The sequence below is a fragment of the Equus przewalskii genome, chromosome 1, assembly GCF_037783145.1.
Source record: "Equus przewalskii isolate Varuska chromosome 1, EquPr2, whole genome shotgun sequence".
NCBI classification, from domain to species: Eukaryota; Metazoa; Chordata; class Mammalia; order Perissodactyla; family Equidae; genus Equus; species Equus przewalskii.
The window spans coordinates 110,912,936-110,933,397 of record NC_091831.1 but is presented as its reverse complement, the minus strand read 5'-3'; the positions used below and the strand labels follow the sequence as shown (position 1 = coordinate 110,933,397).

Sequence of the window (20,462 nt, the reverse complement as noted above, 5' to 3'; positions counted from 1 at the left end):
TATGGTGTTGTTGTTCAAGTGTCCTGTTTTCGTATTGATTTCTGTACAGATGATCTATCCACTGTTGAAAGGGAGGTATTGAAGTCCTCTACTATTATTGGATTGCTGTCTATTTCTCCCTTTATTTCTGTTAATGTTTTCTTAAATAGTTAGGTACTCAAAGGTGGATGCATATATATTTACAATTATTATATCCTCTTCATGAATTGACCCCTTTATCATTATATAGTGACCTTGTCACTGGGTTGGCAAGACTGGCATTGGACCATGGCTGAGAGGGGCTGAACTGAATCCAAGGGCTGCTTCGATGTCCACATCTGGGACTGAAGTTTGGAGGACAGACTCTGAAGGCATGAGTCAGGTATCCCTCATCAGGTCTCTGGGCAGATAGGATTGCTCCCTGACCACAGCTGGTAGGGATAGAAGTCAAGTTATAGGACCATTTCAGGATTTGCTGTCAGACCTTAGTCTGTGGGCTTATCTCTAAGGTCATGAGTGGGCATGCCTCCTGCTGTCTCTGGGTGGACTGGATTGCTTGAGGACTATAGCAGGGAGGGGCTGGAGCTCAGTTACAGGGCTGTTTCAGTATCTATTGTTGGATTGAGGTTAGCTATCTTTCCTCCAGGGGCACTAACATGCATGTCTTCTGGTGGGTCCCTAGGCTGACTGGACTGCTTGCAGAGTATGACTAGGAGTATCTGGATCTGAGTCATAGGGCAATTTCAGGATCTGCCATCTGACTGAAGTTGGCTGGCCTGCCTCCAGGGACACTGACAGGTATGTCTCCCAGTGGGTCTCTGGGCTGGCAGGGCTGATCATGGATAGCAGCTGGGAAGGACTGAAGTTGAGTTACAGGGTTGTTTCAGGTCTCCCGGAGTGCAGATGGGTGTGTTTCTGGCTGTTTCCTGTGGCTGGCAGGACTGCTCACAGATGAAGCTAGAAGGAGCTGGAGCCCAGTTATGGGGCCATTCTAGTATCTCGGTGGACATGGATGGGTGTGTCTCCTGCCAGCTCTCTGGGCTGGGAGTACTGCTTGAAGACCATGACTGAGAGAGGCTAGAACTGAGTCATGGGCCACTTCAGAATCCACACCAAGAACCAAGGTCTGTGGGCCAATTACCCGAGGCACAAGCAAGTGTGACTCTTTCCAGGTCCCATGGCATATGGTGCTTCTGGCAGGACCAAAGCCAAATGGGCTTATAGCTAAGTCTACAGGGGAATGGAGCTGTTTTGAGTTCTGTAGCTGGGACTATAGTTGGAAAGTCAACCCCTGGGTATGATCCTGCCTTCTCAAGACAGCTCTCCCTGCTCTTGAACCCCACTGGCATTTCATAATCTCCAACCTGGATCCCAAAGCTCCCACAAAGCCACTTTTGTCTCTGAATGGTGGCCAAATTATTGTTTCAGAGGGAGGATACACACTGTCTTGCTGAAATCACTTTGTTCTTCCATTATTGAAAATTGGGTTTTGAAGTCTCCAACTGTAATAGTTGAATCATCTATTTGTCCTCTCAATTCTAACAGTCTTTGCTTTGCGTGTTTTCAGCTTTGTTGTTCAGTGTATAGGTTAATAATTATGTCTTTCTTATCAATTTATTATTTATCATTTAAAATGTTCTTTGGCTTTAGCAACAGTTTTTGTTAAAGTCTCTTTCATCTGAGCTGCTCCAACTTTATTTTAATTATAGTTTGCATGGTATATCTTTTTTTTACCATTTTACTTTCAACCTATTTGAGTCCTGACTCTAAGGTATACCTCTTCTACACAGCTTATGGTTAATCTTTTTTCCCCCTTAATTTGGACAACCTCGTCTTTTGATTGTTTATTCCTTTTACATTTAGTCTAATTACTTATAGGGTAGGGTTTATGACAGCCAATTTGTTATTTGTTGTCTATATGTCTTATGTGGTTTTTTCCTGTATTTCTCCATTATTCTTTTTTTTTGTTAAATAGATATTTTCTAGAGTACCATTTAAATACTATTATTTATATACATGTGTACAAGACATATATATGTTTTAGTAGTTGCCCTGAGAATTCAAATTAACATCATAACTTAAACAATCTAGGTTGGATCAATAACAACTTAATTTCAATAGTATATAAAAACTTTGTTCCGATATAGCTCCATTCCTTCCCATCAATTTGTCTTATTGTCATACAAGTTACAACTTTATACATTAAAGACCATAAACACAAATTTATAATTGAAATTACTTTTTAAATCAAACAAGAGGAAAAAAATGGTTGTAGACAAAACACGTTTATATTTTGTTTTTATATTTATCTATTTAGTTACCTTAACTAGTGCTCTTTATTTCTTCATGTGTATTTGGGTTACTCTCCAGTGTCTTTCTATTTCAGACTGAAGGAGTCCCTTTAGCAGGTCTAATAACAGGTCTAATAGTAAAGAAGTCTCTTAGTTTTTATTTGGGAATATTTTAACTTCTCCTCTTTTGAATGATGGTTTTGATGGATATAGAATTCTTGGTTGAGTTTTTTCTTTCATCACTTTGAGTATGTCATCGTCTTCCCTTCTGGCCTGTATAGCTTATGGTGAGAAGTCAATTTTTAAACTTACTGAGGATCACATGTATATGTTGAGCCATTTTTCTCTTCTCTTCAAAATTTTCTCTTTGTGTTTATTTTTCAACATTTTGACTATGATGTGTATAGATGTGGATCTCTTTGAGTTTATCTTATTTGGAGTTTATTACTTTTCTTGGATGTGTAGATTAATGTTTTTCTTCAAATTTGGAAAGTATTTAGCCACTATTTTTTCAAATATTTCTTTCTCCTTTCTTTCTTCTCCTTCTAGGACTCCAATTTATGAGCATATTGGTATGCTTGATGGTGTCCACAGTTCTCTGTAGCTCAGTTGATTTTTCTTCATTCTTTTTCCTTTTGTTCCTTATGTCAGATAATCTCAACTCACCTATCTTCAGGTTTATTGTTTCTTTCTTCTGCCTGCTCAAATCTACTGTTGGAAGCCCTTTTACGTAATTTCAATTTTAGTTATTTTAATTTTTAGGCACAGAATTTTTATGTGCTTCTTTCTTATAATTTCTCTCTCTTTATTGATATTCTGTATTTTGTGAGACATCATTATAACACTTCCCATTAATTCTTTAGACATGTTTTAACTTTAGTTTTTGAGTAGCTTTTTGTTCCTTAAAGATTGGCACCTGAGCTAACAACTGTTGCCAATCTTCTTCTTTTTTATTTTTTGCTTTTTCTCTCCAAATCTCCCCAGTACTACATAGTTGTATATTTTAGTTGTGGGTCCTTCTAGTTGTGGCATGTAGGATGCCATCTGAACATGGCCTGATGACTGGTGCCATGTCTGCACCCAGGACTCAAACCAGTGAAACCCTGGTCTGCCAAAGCAGAGTGCACAAACTTAACCACTCAGTCATGGTGCTGGCCCCTGAATAGATTTTTAACAGTTAATTTAATGTCAGTGTCTATTAAGTTGAACATTTAGCCTTCTCAGGGATATTTTCTTTTGACTGCTCCTTTCCTGTGCATGTGCCATACTTTCTTATTTCTTTTCACGTCTTGTAATTCTTTTTTGTTGAAAATTTGACCTTTTATATATGATGTGGCAATTCTAGAAATCAGATTCTCCCCCTTCCAAAAATTTATTGTTGCTACTGTTTGTTGGCATTGCTGGTTGTTTTAAAAATGATTTTCCTAAACTAATTCTATAAAGTCTGTATTCCCAGTAGTATGTGGACACTGAAGACTGCTCAGTTATTCTAGTGGTCAGCTAATCATTGGACCAAGATTTCCCAACCAAGACTCTAATCAGTATGTCTGCTACCCTTTACAAAGAGGCTTTGTGTGTGTGTGTGTGTGTGTGTGTGTTTGTGTGTGTTGGGGCTCACATTTAGTACTTAGATAGTTTACAATTCTTCCTTAGCTTTCACCTCCTGCTTGTACAGGTCTTCAAGGAAAGCCAGAGGTAACCAATTAGGACCTTATCAGGTATTTCCTGTGCAGGCATACAGCTCTGCACATGTATGTAGCCTTGAGGTCAAAAGAATATATTGGAACTTTTCTTGACAAATTAGTATTTCTAGAACAGAGTTACTTGTCTACAGAGGTATTATTTTTATTAAGGAAACAATGAACACTTCAGCTTAAGTTTATTGAAGCTGGTAATATGGCAACCTGATAAGCTTCTGCAAAACCACTTCTCTCTATGGGGATGGCACAGTTTGGGATATGGCAATCTTGACAAACACACAAATTAGAACAGAATAAATAATTTGACAGGAATTGATTTTCAAGATTTACCTCTTAGATTATAGGAGCAAAAAGAGATCAATCACCAAAATAACACCTCATATAAACTTGCTTTCACCACAGCCACTGTGGAAAACAGTAGGGAGGTTCCTCACAAAGTTAAAAATAGACTACCACATGATTCAGCAATTCCACTGCTGGGTATTTATTTGAAGAAAACAAAAATAATTTGTATTTTGTTGTTGTTGAGGAAGATTCACCCTGAGCTAACATCTGTTGCCAATCATCCTCTTTTTGCTTGAGGTAAATTCACCTCGAGCTAACATCCATGCCAATCTTCCTCTATTTTGTATGTGAGTCGCTGCCACAGCATGGCTGCTGATGAGTGGTGTAGGTCCATGCCTGGGAATTAAACCTGGGCTGCCAAAATGGAGTTCACTGAACTTAACCACTGGGCAACAGGGCTGGCCCCCAAAAACAATAATTTGAAAAGATATATATACCTCATGTTCACTGCAGCATTATTTACAATAGTCAAGATATGGAAGCAACTTAAGGGTCCATCAACAGATGAATGGACAAAGAAGATGTGGTATATATATATACAATGGTATATTACTCAGCCACAAAAAGAATGAAATCTTGCCATTTGTGACAACATGGATAAACCTAGAGAGTGTTATCCTAAGTGAAATAGGTAAGACATAGAAAGATAAATATTATATGATTACATTTATATGTAGAATCTAAAAAACAAAATAAATGAACAAAAAACCAAAACAGAAATAGACTCACAGATACAAAGAACAAACTGGTGGTTGTCAGAAGGGAGGGGGGTGGGGAGACAGACAAAATAGGTGAAGGGGATTAAGATGTATAAACTTACAGTTATAAAATAAATGGGTCATGGGGGTGTGGTGTACAACATGGGGCATATAGTCAATAATATTGTAATAACTTGGTGTGGTGACAGGTGGTGGCTGGATTTATCATGGTGATTATCATAATGTATAAAAATATCGAGTCACTATCTTGTACACCTGAAACTAATATAGTATTGTATGTCAATTAAATTCAATAAAAATTTAATTCATTAAAAAAACCCTGCTTTCAGCAACTTTGTCTCTCCTCAGTATCCTAAGCAATATTTCTTCACTTTGGAACAATAATATTACTGCCAAGTGCCCATCCACTAATTGCATTCCTAGATCTAACTCTATATTTTCATTCAATCTGCACTTATAGTTCACATCTTTCTTTAATATTCTGTCTCCACTAATATTTAAAAAATAATTTTTCTATTTAGGAACAACAGCTCATATTCCTCTTCCACAAAAAAATTAGCTAAACTCTCTAGATAAAAGTCATATCAATGCTATCCTGCCGTATGTGTTTTTCCAATTTTCTCTTAGATCTGCTTAGCCAAACCAAGAGAATTATTAACTACCCTTCAGTCTCTATCCCATCATGCCCATTTTGCCACAGCCTCTCAATATGATTATCATTTTTTTGTATGAAAGTAACTAAATAATGAGTTTACTACATACTGGCCTGGAGAAATGACCTTGGATTTATCTTCACACAGACAGTATACTTAGAAAATATTGACATAAGATAATTGTGCAAAGAGACTTTAACCTGCTATGTTTACTGGGAATGTTTGACCTGTAGGCTCACTGCAGAGTTGGGTAAGCCATGTTTGATATGCAAGTCTGAGTCAACATGACCCTAACCATATATATACAAACCACACTGGCAACCAGATGTTGTTTGTCTGTGTCAAGTTCACAAACACACTCACACACAAACACACATCTAGGCTTCTATCTGAATAAGCCACAAAATGTTCATAGGGTGGTTGGTGCAAAACAAAAGTGTGTGCATCAGTAGTTATTAGACCTTTCGATGAGATAATAATAATGTACATGCTATATATCCCATTCTGCACGCTTTTATAAAGCTAAGTAAACATTATGCTGGATTAAAATTCTTTGTTTCCTGTGTGCTTAATTTACTACTTCAACCTGGGACCATAACTTAGGGCTTTATATTTATTTCCTTATTGGTTCACTCTCAAGCATGCATTACCAGCACTAAGGTCAAAGAAATAAAAAGAAAAACTCATATACCAAATATAAATCTGCTCAAATTATCTGGAAAGAAATACATATAACACAAGAATCTTAAAAATTTCTACTATGGAAGCTATCCTGATTAATTTCTTCATGTTAACACTTTTTTAACTCAATGTAATCAATTTTGCTTTCTCATCATCCTTGCATTCATTATCAGAATATAAATTACTATTATTAATAAAAATTGAAACCTATATGACTTATCCAGACAATGGCTTTTTCAGAACATCTGAATCTTAGTATACAAATTATGCTTTGCAATTAACAATAGTATTTAAGTGATAGGAAATGAAAAGCTATCCTGGTATGGCTGTCAGTGTTAAATACTACTTTAATGTTTGATTTACCAAAAATGTCTGAGAATACTCTTGACCTAACCTGAAGATATCAATCATTAGGCCCAAAGTAATACATTATCAACTAGACAATATTCCTAGGAAATGTATTAGCTAATATTCGGACTATTTTAATGGGATATTTTGAACTTTCTAGTGAAATGTAATATATGTGTAGAAAAGTACATCCACTAAAATTGTACAGTTCAATAAATTTGCACCATCCAAATACAGCAACTAATCAACATAGAGATCAAGATACAAATATTGCAAGCATTCCAGAAGCCACCCACATGTCTCATAACTTTCCATGACTAACTCATTTTCAGATCGTAGATTAGTAAATATGCAACAGGTATGGATGAAGCAATTTCAAACTGAAACTGGTATGTATAAAACACAGCATGTACAGTGATATAATTACATGCTAATGTAATGATAACTTCAAATTGAATATTTACTAAATTCTACAATACCCTGGGTCATTATAGACATGTAAAATTACTTGAAAGAAATGAAATAAATTCAAAGTATGTTTTCTCATCATATGGAATTAAGTTAGAAATCAGTAATAAGAACCAATAGAAAAAGCCCAACTGCTTGGAAGTTAAGCAATGCCCTTCTAAACAATTCACAATTCAAAAATAAATTAACATGGAAATTAGAAAATATATTTATATGAGTAATTGAAAAATGCCAAACTTGTGCTCATGCAGCTGAAAAGTGCTTACAGGGAAATTTAGAATGAAAATCAGTATATTAGACTTGAAGAAGGCTAAAACTGAATTAATTATATTTCATAATAAGCTAGATAAAGCAAAACAAATCAAACTCCAAAGAGTATAAGGAAAAATTAGTGAGATTAAGAGCAGAAATCAGCAAAATAGAAAGCAGATGTATAGTGGAAAAATACAAAAATTTGTAATTTGAAAAAATTAATATGATCGAAACCCTCCTAGCAGGATTAGTCAAGAATGAGAGATAACACAAATATTAATATCTAAGACATGAAAAATAGGAAGAGTATGTTATTAACAAACTTATAACAATGAATTTGATGTTTCAAATAAAACGTTCGATTAGCAATAATCTTGAGGAAATGATGCAGTTACAAAGAAAACAAAATGATATAATCCTATTTTTATAAGCTATGAAAAATCAGGTAAAAAATCAAATATATTTTCAGAAGGGGCAGCATTTGGGGAGAAGATGCTGAAGCTGGTCATAAGAGAGGGTTTTATTATGCTAGTCGTATTCCACTTCTATGTCTGAGTCCTGTACTTTTGTAAAGTAATAATTTACTGAATTTTAGTTGTTACTCGGCTCTTTATAATTATCTTTTATGGTTCTAGAGAATAAATATAAATAAATGAGCAATATGTAATAAATGAATACAAAAATAAGTACTATTTGATAAGATTTGTGACGGAACTTTGTCAAGAAAAAAGTTTACCTATCCTTAGGACATCCCTAGCTCCCAGTAACCCAAAATCTTCAACACGGCTTGCCAAGAAACATATGGACAACTCTTAGTGATGCATATTTCAGGGCTTAGTAAAAAATAATGATGCCATATATGATATTTCTCTCTCTCTCCATTTGATATGTCTAACATAATACCTTTCTTAGCCCAATACAGTATTGAAAATTGAAATATTTTGTGTTTCAAAAGAAATATTGCGAATTTTATCATATAAAAACTTCATGGTCTTAGCGAGATCTGAAAAAATTTCACGTACAACTTATGTTGCAAAAACGAGAAATAACTAATTCATGTCAATCCTTAAAGTTTAAAGTAGAAGTAGAAATATAATATAGTGTGACCACAAAGACATTAGGAATCATAGAACCTCTATTCTGAAATCTCAATAATTAAACAGATGAAGAAAATCTGATAATATTTTGGCACATTTGGATTTCACTACAACAATTTTTTGATCCAATATGAAATTGCCAAAAAACTCTCTAAAATTCTACATTTTTCCATCAAAGCAGAAAAGAGTTCAAATGAAAGAAGAAATTATAAGGATTAAATAATGTAGGTAATCTTGGTGAGGGTCTCAATGAGGAAAAGGATACATCATTAAAAATGTTCTCAAATGTCTCTGAAAAGATGAACACAGAGACCTCAGGACCTGGCATGGAGCACATGACATATGAATTTCAAAGGATTTTGGTATAGTTACTCACCCCTGTTTTCTGAAGTGGAAGACCTGATTCCAGCTTTCTATCTCAGCAAAACATGGCAGAAAGAAAAGCAAAGACAGAGTCTCAGAAAATATTCAATAGTAAAAATAGCAAAGAACTAGTTGATTTCATTGTCATTATTTAATATAGTCAGGCAGTATTCTCTTCTTGTAGTCCAACATGAACGAGACTTTCAGTACCCATCACAGTTGCTTGTCCCCCTCTTAATTCAATCTTTTTTCATTTCCCGATTCATTGCTGAAGAGCATATTTCTTATGTACAAGCATTTATTTACAACTCTTTGTTCAAAGTGAGCAAAATGAAGCAAGTCTTGGATAACTGATCATATCTAAAGGTGCATACTGCCTTATAATTTAGGATACTAATGCTCTGTTCTGAGACAAAGAAAAAGCATGATAACAGTGGTATTATGTTGTCACTGAGGGGTCAGCAAATAGAGCCAGGCTCTGAGAGTCTTATTTGTACTATTAGAGGGCCACTAGTCTGGACCTCAGATTGACATCTGGAATGAGTCCCTCAGCATCCTCAGACAATTATGCTCATCATTGATCCAGACAAGCACCCTCCCAACAAATAAGCATTTCAATAGCCAGGCTTGTTGTGTGTAGGCTTATCTACTACATTATAAATAAAGAACAGTAAATGTGCAGCAGACATTTATCTAGTACCTGAACAATGGAACTCTTATATATATAGCATGAAAAAAAGATAACCTTGGATTATTGTAATAAAATTAGATAAAATCTACTGGGAAAATTAAAAATCCTTTAATCAACTAAAATTTTAAAGAGTATATGAGGTCGTAAAACTAATACGATATTATTAATACAGTACAAATATAAGTAGAAGCATCTATGTTCTGAATGTTTCAGGTAACGATAAAAAAATCAATATTTAGCACATTTGGATTTCGCTACAAGTTTATTTTCTTCCTCTACAAAATGGTGAAAAAGGAAATATGGCAATGATTCCCCAGAATTATTTAGATTACTTGAAAAAGAGATTTTAAAAAGGAAAGAAACAATAATGACGATTCCTTGAATGATGTAGGGACGCTTCAGGAGAAAATATCTATCATAAAAATATTCTTCCTTGAGCATCTGAGAGAATGAACTCACAGACTTTGAAGTATTGATCACTGGTTATAAAATACGTAAGAATTTCCAAGGCACCAGGTTAGCTGCTCACCTTTCTTTCCTGAAAGTAACTTGTTCACTTGAAAGGAGAGTAACTTGTTCTAGCTTTTGACCTGCAGCAAAACATCAGAAAAAATAAAATCAGAACACACAATGCATTAAATTAATTTAAAATAAAGCATAACATTGGTTCCATTTAAATTAATCCTACAAGTATCCCTTGCCACAAACATCACAGTTGCTTGATTATTTGTTATATTTTTCATTTCATTTATTCACTTGTTTCCTCTCTGAATTCTTTACTTTGAAAATAGCCAGCAACCATCTCTACTGAGCTATGCAAATAAGTGATACAGCAGTTATCTCCTGGATGGAAAATTCTAAAGTTGTATTCCATCCAATAAAGACTATGAAAACACCTTGTGATGAGAAAAATACCCTGTGATGTGAAAAATGCAAGGTGCATGGTATGGCTATTTTGAGATTATTGAGGAAGTCATCAATTGAGCCAGTTCTGAAAGTATTATTTGTCTTATTAGAAGGCCACTCAGATGGACCACAGCAACCTCAGATACTTATGCTTACCCTTGATTCACACAGGACCACTACCAACCAATAAACATTCTTCACATCACATTAATGCTCTTAACAATTCACTACTTGCCTTCAGCTTTCAGTGGAAAACAGCACAGGTCGAGATTTGACTTGACTTTAGGGAATCTGGTTATAATGGCAACTCTAGAAGTTTTCCAGGATCATTCTGTCTAGAGTGATATCTCAGTGGAGTAGTTTTCAATGCTGATATATTTACTCCATATCATAGAAACAAAGAATCAGGAGTTAACTTGAAGGTGGGTTGTATCACTTAAAAGATTATTGAAGTATGTTAGGATCTATCTGACAACAGCATACAGTGTGATACTCCTTTCATCTCATTAGTCTATAGTACCTAGCCAGAGAAGATATAGGTTCATATTGAAACCATAGGATCATTACTCCACACCATTCTCCATTTTATCTGACTAAGAGAAACTTTATTTCAACACATAACACATACAAACCAATTCTATTTCATGAATTCTTGCCTTCATTAACTTGCAAATACTCCCAAGTATCTGGATTTTTTATTAAACTTGTTTCTTATTACTATTTTGCAAAATACATATCCTTTCAGAAGCCATGTAAAATCTCTTTAAAAAAGAACATTTTTGTCATTTTCCTGATCTGGCTGACTTCCTAACATCTGACTTCTGTTTAACACACTATTACTAGCAAGAACAACAAAAGCTAACAGTAAATAATTGGAAACAAGAAATAGATATAATAAATGTCTGATTAATACATGTAAAATATGAATCACTACATTCATCAAATGAATGAATTATCAATAATTATATTGATTGGATAAAGACTCAAAATACATTAAGAAAGCTATTAAATTTCAAATCAAAATTTCTCAAGATACCAAGATATCTGAAGAGTTAAGATAATATTTATGATATATAAATATAACATAGACACAGAGAGGAATACAGATGTACTTATAAGGATAAGGAGATGGTATAATATAAAAGCTACTCTTTGGTTCCAGATAAACTTGTCTTATGGTGAAATTTGAGTAACTTCTTCTCCCTAGCCACGAGATACTCTCTGAAAACAAAGCAAAACAAAATATAAGCACAGTGCAAATGTGTCCTACTCAAAATGTCGGATGTACAAAAATAAGAATAAGATGGGATAAAGCAAGAAAATATAACCCATAATCCTTAAAACTGACAAACAGATAACTTATATTTTAGAAAGAGTAGAGAAAAATTTAAAAATCTATTCTAAATAATGCATAGGAGGGGCTGGCCCTGTGGCTGACTGGTTAAGTTGGTGCACTCCACTTTGGTGGCCCGGGGTTTTGGCAGTTTGGATCCTGGGCACGGACATGGCACCACTCATCAGGCCATGCTGAGGTGGCGTCCCACATAGCACAACCAGAGGTACTCACAACTAGAATATACAACTATGTACTGGGGGGCTTCAGGGAGAAGAATGAAAAAAAAGATTGGCAACAGTTGTTAGCTGAGGTGCCGATCTTAACAAAAGCAAAAGAATGCAAAGGAAATGATGGTGGGAATGTGTTAATAGATTATAATCTCATAAGAAAAATGGAAAATATAAAAATTAACCCAAATAGGTATTCTAGATATTAAAACTACAATATCTTTAATTGAAAAGACATTAGATGGAGCAAAATGACAGAGAAAGAGATTCCTAGTTCATGTCCTCCCAGACAATGATCTGATGGCCATCCATGGATAAAAGTGCCTTTGTGGGAACTTCTTGGATCCAGTTGGAGACTGACACTCCAGTGAAGCCCAAGACTGAGGAAAGCCACTTTGAGAAGAGTGACCTGTGCCCTGATGGTAGGCTTGCTGAACACCATCCTGACTGCAGACTGAAATCAGTCTCGTCCCCCTATGGATTCAGCTCCAGCCCTGCTTGCTATTGTCCTGCAACCAGCCCCATTCACCAAGGGACCCTGGAGGAGCTACACTAATTTGTAACCCATTTGGTAGCCTGCAAACCTCAGATCTATCTGTGGATAGTGAAGCAGTCCTGTGACCCAGCTCCAGCCCTGCTTTACCACAGTCCAGAGTCATTCTTGTCCACTCGGAGACATGGCAGAAAACATGCCCATCTATGTCTCTGGTAATAGGCCCACTGACCTTAATCCCAGCTGTGGATATTGACACAGCCTGAGACTCAGATCCGCTTCTGCTCTACTGTGGTCCAGAGTCATCCCTGCCTGCCCAGGAGCCCTGTGATGGCTGTTGGTGTCCCTGGTAGCAGGCCCACTGATATCAGTTTTGACTATGGACTCTGAAACTCAGTTCCAGCCTCACTTTGCCATGGTCAGGGGGCCATTCTGCCTCCCCAGGGAATCTGCAAGAAACATGCCATCCAAGTCCCTAGTAAAAGGCCTATCTACAGACTTGACTGTGGATCCAGAAGTAGACCCATGGCCTGGCTCCAGCCCTATTCAACTATTGTCCCTGAGGCAATTCCATCCACCTAGTGAGCTAGCAGGAACCATGCCTGCCTTAGCCCTTGGTAATAGGCCTGCCAACCATGGACACAACTGTGGACTTGGCAGCAGCCACATGACCCAGTTCCAGCTCTGGTCAACTGTGATCCCAAAGGTAGTTCCATTAGTGTGGAGATCCAGCAGGAGAAAGTTTTCACCTGCTGAAACAAGTCTGTAAAGACAGGAAGAAGTTTTTGTTCCTTCAAATGCACAGATATCAGTGCAAGTGTACATAGGCCATGAAGAATCAGGCAAACATGAAACCACAAAGGAAACTAATAAAACCCCAGTAACCAACCCCAAAAATATGCAGATATATGAATTGCCTGACAAGGAATTTAGAATCATTGTTTTAAGGAATCTCAGTGATTTACAGAACACAGACAGACAACTCAATGAAATCAGGAAAATAATACATGAACAGAATGAGAAGTTCAGTGGTGATAGACATCATAAAAAAGAATCAAGCAGATATTCTGGGATGTCAGCATCATGGCAGAATGAGTTGTTCCCTTGGTCTCTCCCCTTGAAGTTACAACCAAACAGACATTCATTAACCAGCAAAGGATTCCCTATACAGCAAAACAGGACACCTGAGAGACCCACACAGCCATACATCTGAAAGGGGTGGACTGGATCCCTAGGAAGCAGTAGAACTAGGTGAGCAGACTCCTCCCCTTCCCCAGTGGCAGCAATCCAGGTCACAGATCCTCACAAAGCAGCTGGTGTGACTATAAGTGGAGGCAGGGGCAGCCCAGCCCATGCATGAACACTTTCAGAGTGGGGAACTGGCCCACAGAAGCACCTACCATGCTGCAGCAGCCTCACCTGTGGGAATGTTCCCCACCAAGTGGCAGCAGCTCAAATCCCATGAAGGCACCCTGTCCACCAACTGCAGCAGCTCAGCCAAATTGCCTGCAAGCACAGCATGGGCCTGCATGGAAGGAAGCACCCCTCCTGCCTAGTGCAGCAAATCAGTCAGTCTCCTGCAGAGCTCAGTGGCCCTGCCTACATGACAGCAACCTGACATCTGAACACAGAGGCCCTGCCTGCTGAGTGCAGAGGCCCCCTGAGGTGAGCACAATTTGCCAAGTGACTGTGGCCAGTCTGTGCAAATGCAGAGCAGCTCTACCAGCACAACTACCAGCAGATGAGGCAGGATCAGAAAACACAGCTCCTGCCTCCCCCAGCAGTGGCAGGTAGAATATGTGACCTGATGCTACCACAAATGCACCAGCAAAGGATCAATTCATCAAACACCATGCAGAACTACAGTAATACTTCAGAGCAGAAGAAAAAATGACAAGTCTCCAGAAACCAAACCTGAGGTCACGGAAATTTACAATCTAAATGACAGAGAATTAAAATAGCTGTCATGAAGAAACTCAACAAGTTCCAAGAAAACTGAAAAAGACAGTTCAATGAGCTCAGGAACAACATTAATGAGCAAAAGGAATATTTCATCAAATAGATTGAAGCCCTTAAAAAAAACTCTACAGAAATTCTAGATATGAAGACCATAATTAATGACATAAAAATAATCTAGAAACCATAAAAATAGAGCTGATGTTATGGAGGACAGAATTAGTGAATTAGAAAATAGAAATATAGAATTGCTTCAGGTGGAGGAGGAGAAAGAACTAAGTTTTTGTAAAAAATGAAGAACTTCTTCGAGAAATATCCAACTCAATTAGGAAAAGCAACATAAGGATTATAAGTATTCCAGAGGGAGAAGTGTGGCAGAAAGGTGCAGAGAGCTTGTTCAAAGAAACAATAGATGAGAAATTCCTAAACTTGGGCAAAAAACTGGACTTACAAGTACATGAAGCCAATAGAACTCCTATAGAACTCCTAATTACATCAACAGAAAAAGACCTTCTTCAAGGCATATAGTAGTAAAACTGGCAAAAGACAATGACAAAGAAAAAATATTAAGGGCAGCAAGGCAGAAGAAAATACCTACAAAGGAACCCCTATCAAGCTTTCAGCATATTTCTCAGCAGAAACTTTATAGGTTAGGAGAAAATGGAATGATATATTCAAAATACTGAAAGACAAAAACTTTCAGACAAGAATACCATATCCAGCAAAACCATCCTTGAGATATCATGGAGAAATAAAACCTTTCCCAGATAAACAAAAGCTGAGGAGTTCATTGCTACTAGATTAGCCTTACAAGAAATGGTGAAGGAAGCCCTCCTACCTGAAACAAAAAGGCAGAGGTTTACAAAGCTTTGAGCAAGGAGCTAAGTAGATGAAATAAAAAAATTTCAGGTCTCTATCAGAACAGGTTAGGAAACATTAGAGAAAAAGGGAAGATAAGCATCCAAAATAACTATGAGCACTTCGATTTTAGCCCATAACACAAAAAGGATAAACTGTGACAATAATAACTCAGAAGGGGAAGAGAAAAAGGATAGAAAATGGTTAGGCTAATGTAGGATATTTAATGTAGGATCTATGAGATCTTTTTTTTTAAAGGATTTTATTTTTTACTTTTTTCCTTTTTCTTCCCAAAGCCCCCTGGTACATAGTTGTATATTCTTCGTTGTGAGTCCTTCTAGTTGTGGCATGTGGGATGCTGCCTTGGCATGGTTTGATGAGCCGTGCTATGTCCGCGCCCAGGATTCGAACTGATGAAACACTGGACCACCTGCAGCGGAGCGCGCGAACTTAACCACTTGGCCATGGGGCCAGCCCCACCTATGAGCTCTTTTATACAAACCTCATGGTAACCACTAAACAAAAAATTAGAGCAGAGAGAGAAATAAAGACAAATAAAGAGAAAAATAAGGAGAAAATCATAAATGGGGAGACAACTGAGAAAAGCATCAGAGAAAACCACCAAACTGAAATGGCAGTCAGAAATACAAGGGAAAAGAAACAATGGAAATATAGAACAATTGGAAAACAAGAGACAAAATGGCAGTATTAAGCCCTCAAATGTCAATAATCACTCTAAATGAAAATGGATAGAAATCTCCATTAAAAGACACAGAGTGGTTAGACAGATTAAACAACAAGACACAAAAATATGCTGCCTCCAGGAAACACATCTCAGCTCTAAAAACACACATAGGCTCAGAGTGAAGAGATGAATATATATGCACCTAATACAGGAGTACCAAAGTATATAAACCAACTACTAACAGACCTAAAGGCAGAAATTAGTAATATAATAATAACAGAGGACAACAACACCCCACTTACATCAATGGATAGATCATCCAGACAGGAGGTCAACAAGGAAACAGTGGACTTAAATGAAACACTAGACCAGATGGACTTTACATATAGAGAGAGAGAGAGAGAGAGAAAGAGAGAGAGAGAGAGAACATTCCACCCAAAAATAAGAGAATACACAATCTTCTCAAATGTACATGGAGCATTATCAAAGATAGACCATATGTTGGGAAACAAGGCAAGCCTCAATAAATTTAAGAAGATTGAAATCATATCAAGCATTTTTCCAACCATAATGCTATAAAACTAGAAATCAACCACAAGAAAAAAAGCTGGGAAAATGAATAAATACATGGAGACTAAACAACATGCTCCTGAACAACCATAGGATCAATGAAGACATCAAAGGAAAAATTAAAAAATGCATGGAGACAAGTGAAAAGGAAAATACTACATACCAACTCCTATGTGATGCAGTGAAATTATTACTGACGGGGAAATTTATAGCAGTATAGGCCTATATCAGCAAATAAGAAAGATCTCAAACAAGTAATCTTAAACTACACCTAACAGAATTAGAAAAAAGAAGAATTAACAAAGCCCAAAGTTATCAGAAGGAGAGAAATAATAAAAATTAAAGCAGAAATAAATAGAGACCCCATTTCCCAAAATAACAGTAGTAAGGACCAATGAAACTAAGAGCTGGTTCTTTGAGAAGATAAACGAAATTGACAACCTTAGCCAGACTTACTAAGAAAAAAGACAGAGGGCTCAACTAAATAGAATTAAAAATGAAAGAGGAGCAGTTACAATGGATAACACAGAAATACAAAGGATTATAAGAGTATAGTATGAAAAACTTTGCTAGCAGATTGGATAACCTAGAAGAAATGGCTGTTGGTGTCCCTGGTAGCAGGCCCACTGATATCAGTCTTGACTATGGACCCTGAAACTCAGTTCCAGCCTCACTTTACCATGGTCAGGGGGCCATTCTGCCTCCCCAGGGAATCTGCAAGAAACATGCCATCCAAGTCCCTAGTAAAAGGCCTATCTACAGACTTGACTGTGGATCCAGAAGTAGACCCATGGCCTGGCTCCGGCCGTATTCAATGGATAAATTCTTAGACTCATACCATCCCCCAAAACTGAATAAAGAAGAAATAGAGAATCTGATTATACGAATCACAAATAAAGAGATTGAAGCAGCATTCAAAAATCTCCAAAAAACCAAAAATCCAGGACCAGATGGCTTCTCTGGAGAATTCTACCAAACATTCAAAGAAGGTCTAATACTTATCCCTCTCAAACTATCCTGAAAAGTTGAAGAAGATGGAATGCTACCTAACTCAGTCTATGAGGCCAATATTAGCCTGATATCAAAACCAGACAAGAACAACCCAAAGAAGGAAAATTATCCCTGATAAACATAGATGCAAAAATCCTCAACAAATATTGGCAAATTGAGTACAGCAATACATTAAAAGGATCATTTACCATGATCAAGTGGAATTTATAGCAGGGAGGCAAGGATGATTCAACATCTGCAAATCAATCAATGTGATGCACCACATGAACAAAATAAGGAATAAAATTCACATGATCATCTCAATAGATGAAGAGAAAGTATTTGACAAGATCCAACATCTATTTATGATAAAAACTGTCAAGAAAATTAGTATAGAAGGAAAGTACCTCAACATAATAAAGGCCATATATGACTAACTCATAGCCAACACCATACTTAATGGTGAAAAACCGAAAGCCCTCCCTCTGAGAACAGGGACAAGACAAGGGTGCCCACTCTCATTACTCTCATTCAACATAGTACTGGAGGTTTTGGACAGACCAATTAGGCAAGAAAAAGATATAAAAGGATCCAAATTGGAAAAGAAGAAGTAAAACTCTCACTGTTTGCAGATGGCATGATTCTATATATAGAAAATTCTAAAGAATCCACTAGAAAACTGTTAGAGATAATCAACAATTACAGCAAAACTGCAGGATACAAAATCAACTTAGAAAAAATCAGTTGAGGGGCTGGCCCCGTGGCCAAGTGGTTAAGTTCGCATGCTCCTCTGCAGGCGGCCCAGTGTTTCGTTGGTTCAAATCCTGGGCGCGGACATGGCACTGCTCATCAAACCATGCTGAGGCAGCGTCCCACATGCCACAACTAGAAGGACCCACAACGAAGAATATACAACTATGTACTGGGGGCCTTTGGGGAGAAAAAGGAAAAAAATTTTAAAAATCTTTTAAAAAAATCAGTTGCATTTCTATACACTAATAACAAACCAGCAGAAAGAGAAGTCAAGAATACAATCTCACTTACAATCACAACAAAAAGAATAGAATATCTGAGAATAAATTTAACCAAGGAAGTGAAAGCTCTAGACAACTAGATCTAGACAAAAGATCTAGACAAGAAAACTATAAGACATTACTGAAAGAAATTGAAGAAGACTTAAAGAAATGGAAAGATATTCTATGCTTATGGATTGGAAGAATAAACATGGTTAAAATGTCCATTTATCTAAAGGAATCTACAGAGTCAATGCAATCCCAATCAGAATCCCAATGACATCCTTCACAGAATTAGAACAAAGAATCCTAAAATTAAATGGAACAACAAAAGACCCCACATAGACAAAGTAATCCCAAGGAAAAAGAACCAAGCTAGTGGCATCACAATCCTTGACTTAAAAATATACTACAAAGCTAGAGTAATTAAAACAACATGGTACTGGCACAAAAAACAGACACATGGATTAATGGAACAGAATTGATAGCCCAGAAGTAAAGCCACACATTATGGACTGCTAATTTTTGACAAAGAAGCCAAGGATGTACAATAGAGAAGGGAAAGTCTCTTCAATAAATGGTGTTGGGAAAACTAGACTGCCACACGCAAAAGAATGAAACTAGATCATTATCTTACACCATATGCAAAAATTAACTCGAAATGGATTAAAGACTTGAACGTAAGACCTGAAACCATAAAACTCCTAGAAGAAAATATAGCCAGTACACTCTGATATCAGACTTAGTCACAACTTTTCAAATACCACATCTACTCAGGCAAGGGAAACAAAACAAAAAATAAATAAATGGGACTACAACAGACTAAAAGCTTTTTCAGGGCAAAGGAAACTATGAACAAAACGAAGAAACAATCCACCAAGTGGGAGAAAATATTTGTAAAGCATATATCTGACAAGGGGTTAATCTCCAAAATATACAAAGAACTCATAGAACTTCACAACAATAAGAGGAACAACCTGATCAAAAAATGGGCAGAGGATATGAACAGCCATTTTTCCGAAGAAGATATACAGATGGCCAACCACACATGAAAAGATGTTCAGCATCACTAATTATTAGGGAAATGTAAATCAAAAGTACAATGTGATATCACCTTGCATCTGTGAGAATGACTACAATTAACAAGACAAAAAATAACATATGTTGGAGAGGATGTGAAGAAAAGGCAACAGTCATACACTGCTGATGGGAATGCAAACTGGTGCAGCCCCTATGGAAAACAGTATGGAGATTTCTCAAAAAATTAAAAATAGAAATACCATATGATCCAGCTATCCCACCAATAGGTGTTTATCCAAAGAACATGACATCAGCAACATAAAGAGATTTATGGATCCCTATATTAATCACAGCATTATTCACAATAGCTAAGACATGGATGTACCCATGAACTGATGAATGGATAAAGAAGATGTGATATATATACATACAATGGAATACTATTCAGCTATAAAAAAAACCCCAAATTGTCCCATTTACAACAACATGGACGGACCTTGAGGGTATTATGTTAAGTGAAATAAGCCAGACAGAGAAAGACAAACACCATATGATTTCACTCATATTAGGAGGATAAACACATGCATAAGGAGAACAGATTAGTGGTTACCAGAGGAGAAGGGGTTGGGGTGATGGGCAAAAGGAGTAAAGGAGCATATGTATATAGTGACACACAAAAACTAGACTACTGGTCATAAGCACAATGCAGTCTTTACAGAAACTGATATGTATAATAATGTACACCTGAAATTACATAGTGTTACAAACCAATATGACCTCAATAAAATAACTAAAAAAAAAAAAAAGCAAAGAGATTCTGG

General features: G+C 36.7%; 1 long non-coding RNA gene and 1 other non-coding gene across 2 annotated transcripts in view; both read right to left on the bottom strand.

Moving 5' to 3' along the window:
• Positions 1-20,462, bottom strand: part of LOC103540210 (uncharacterized) — a 203,200-nt gene that overhangs the window by 93,601 nt on the left and 89,137 nt on the right. The window contains exons 6-7 of the long non-coding RNA XR_011525944.1: positions 10,117-10,177; positions 8,910-8,946 (exon numbers count right to left, since the gene is read on the bottom strand). This is a non-coding gene — a long non-coding RNA (uncharacterized lncRNA). The remainder of the gene's footprint in view (positions 1-8,909; positions 8,947-10,116; positions 10,178-20,462) is intronic.
• On the bottom strand, positions 9,414-9,480 carry LOC139078542 (small nucleolar RNA SNORD109A). The gene has a single exon (XR_011531553.1). It is a non-coding gene; the product is annotated as a small nucleolar RNA SNORD109A (small nucleolar RNA).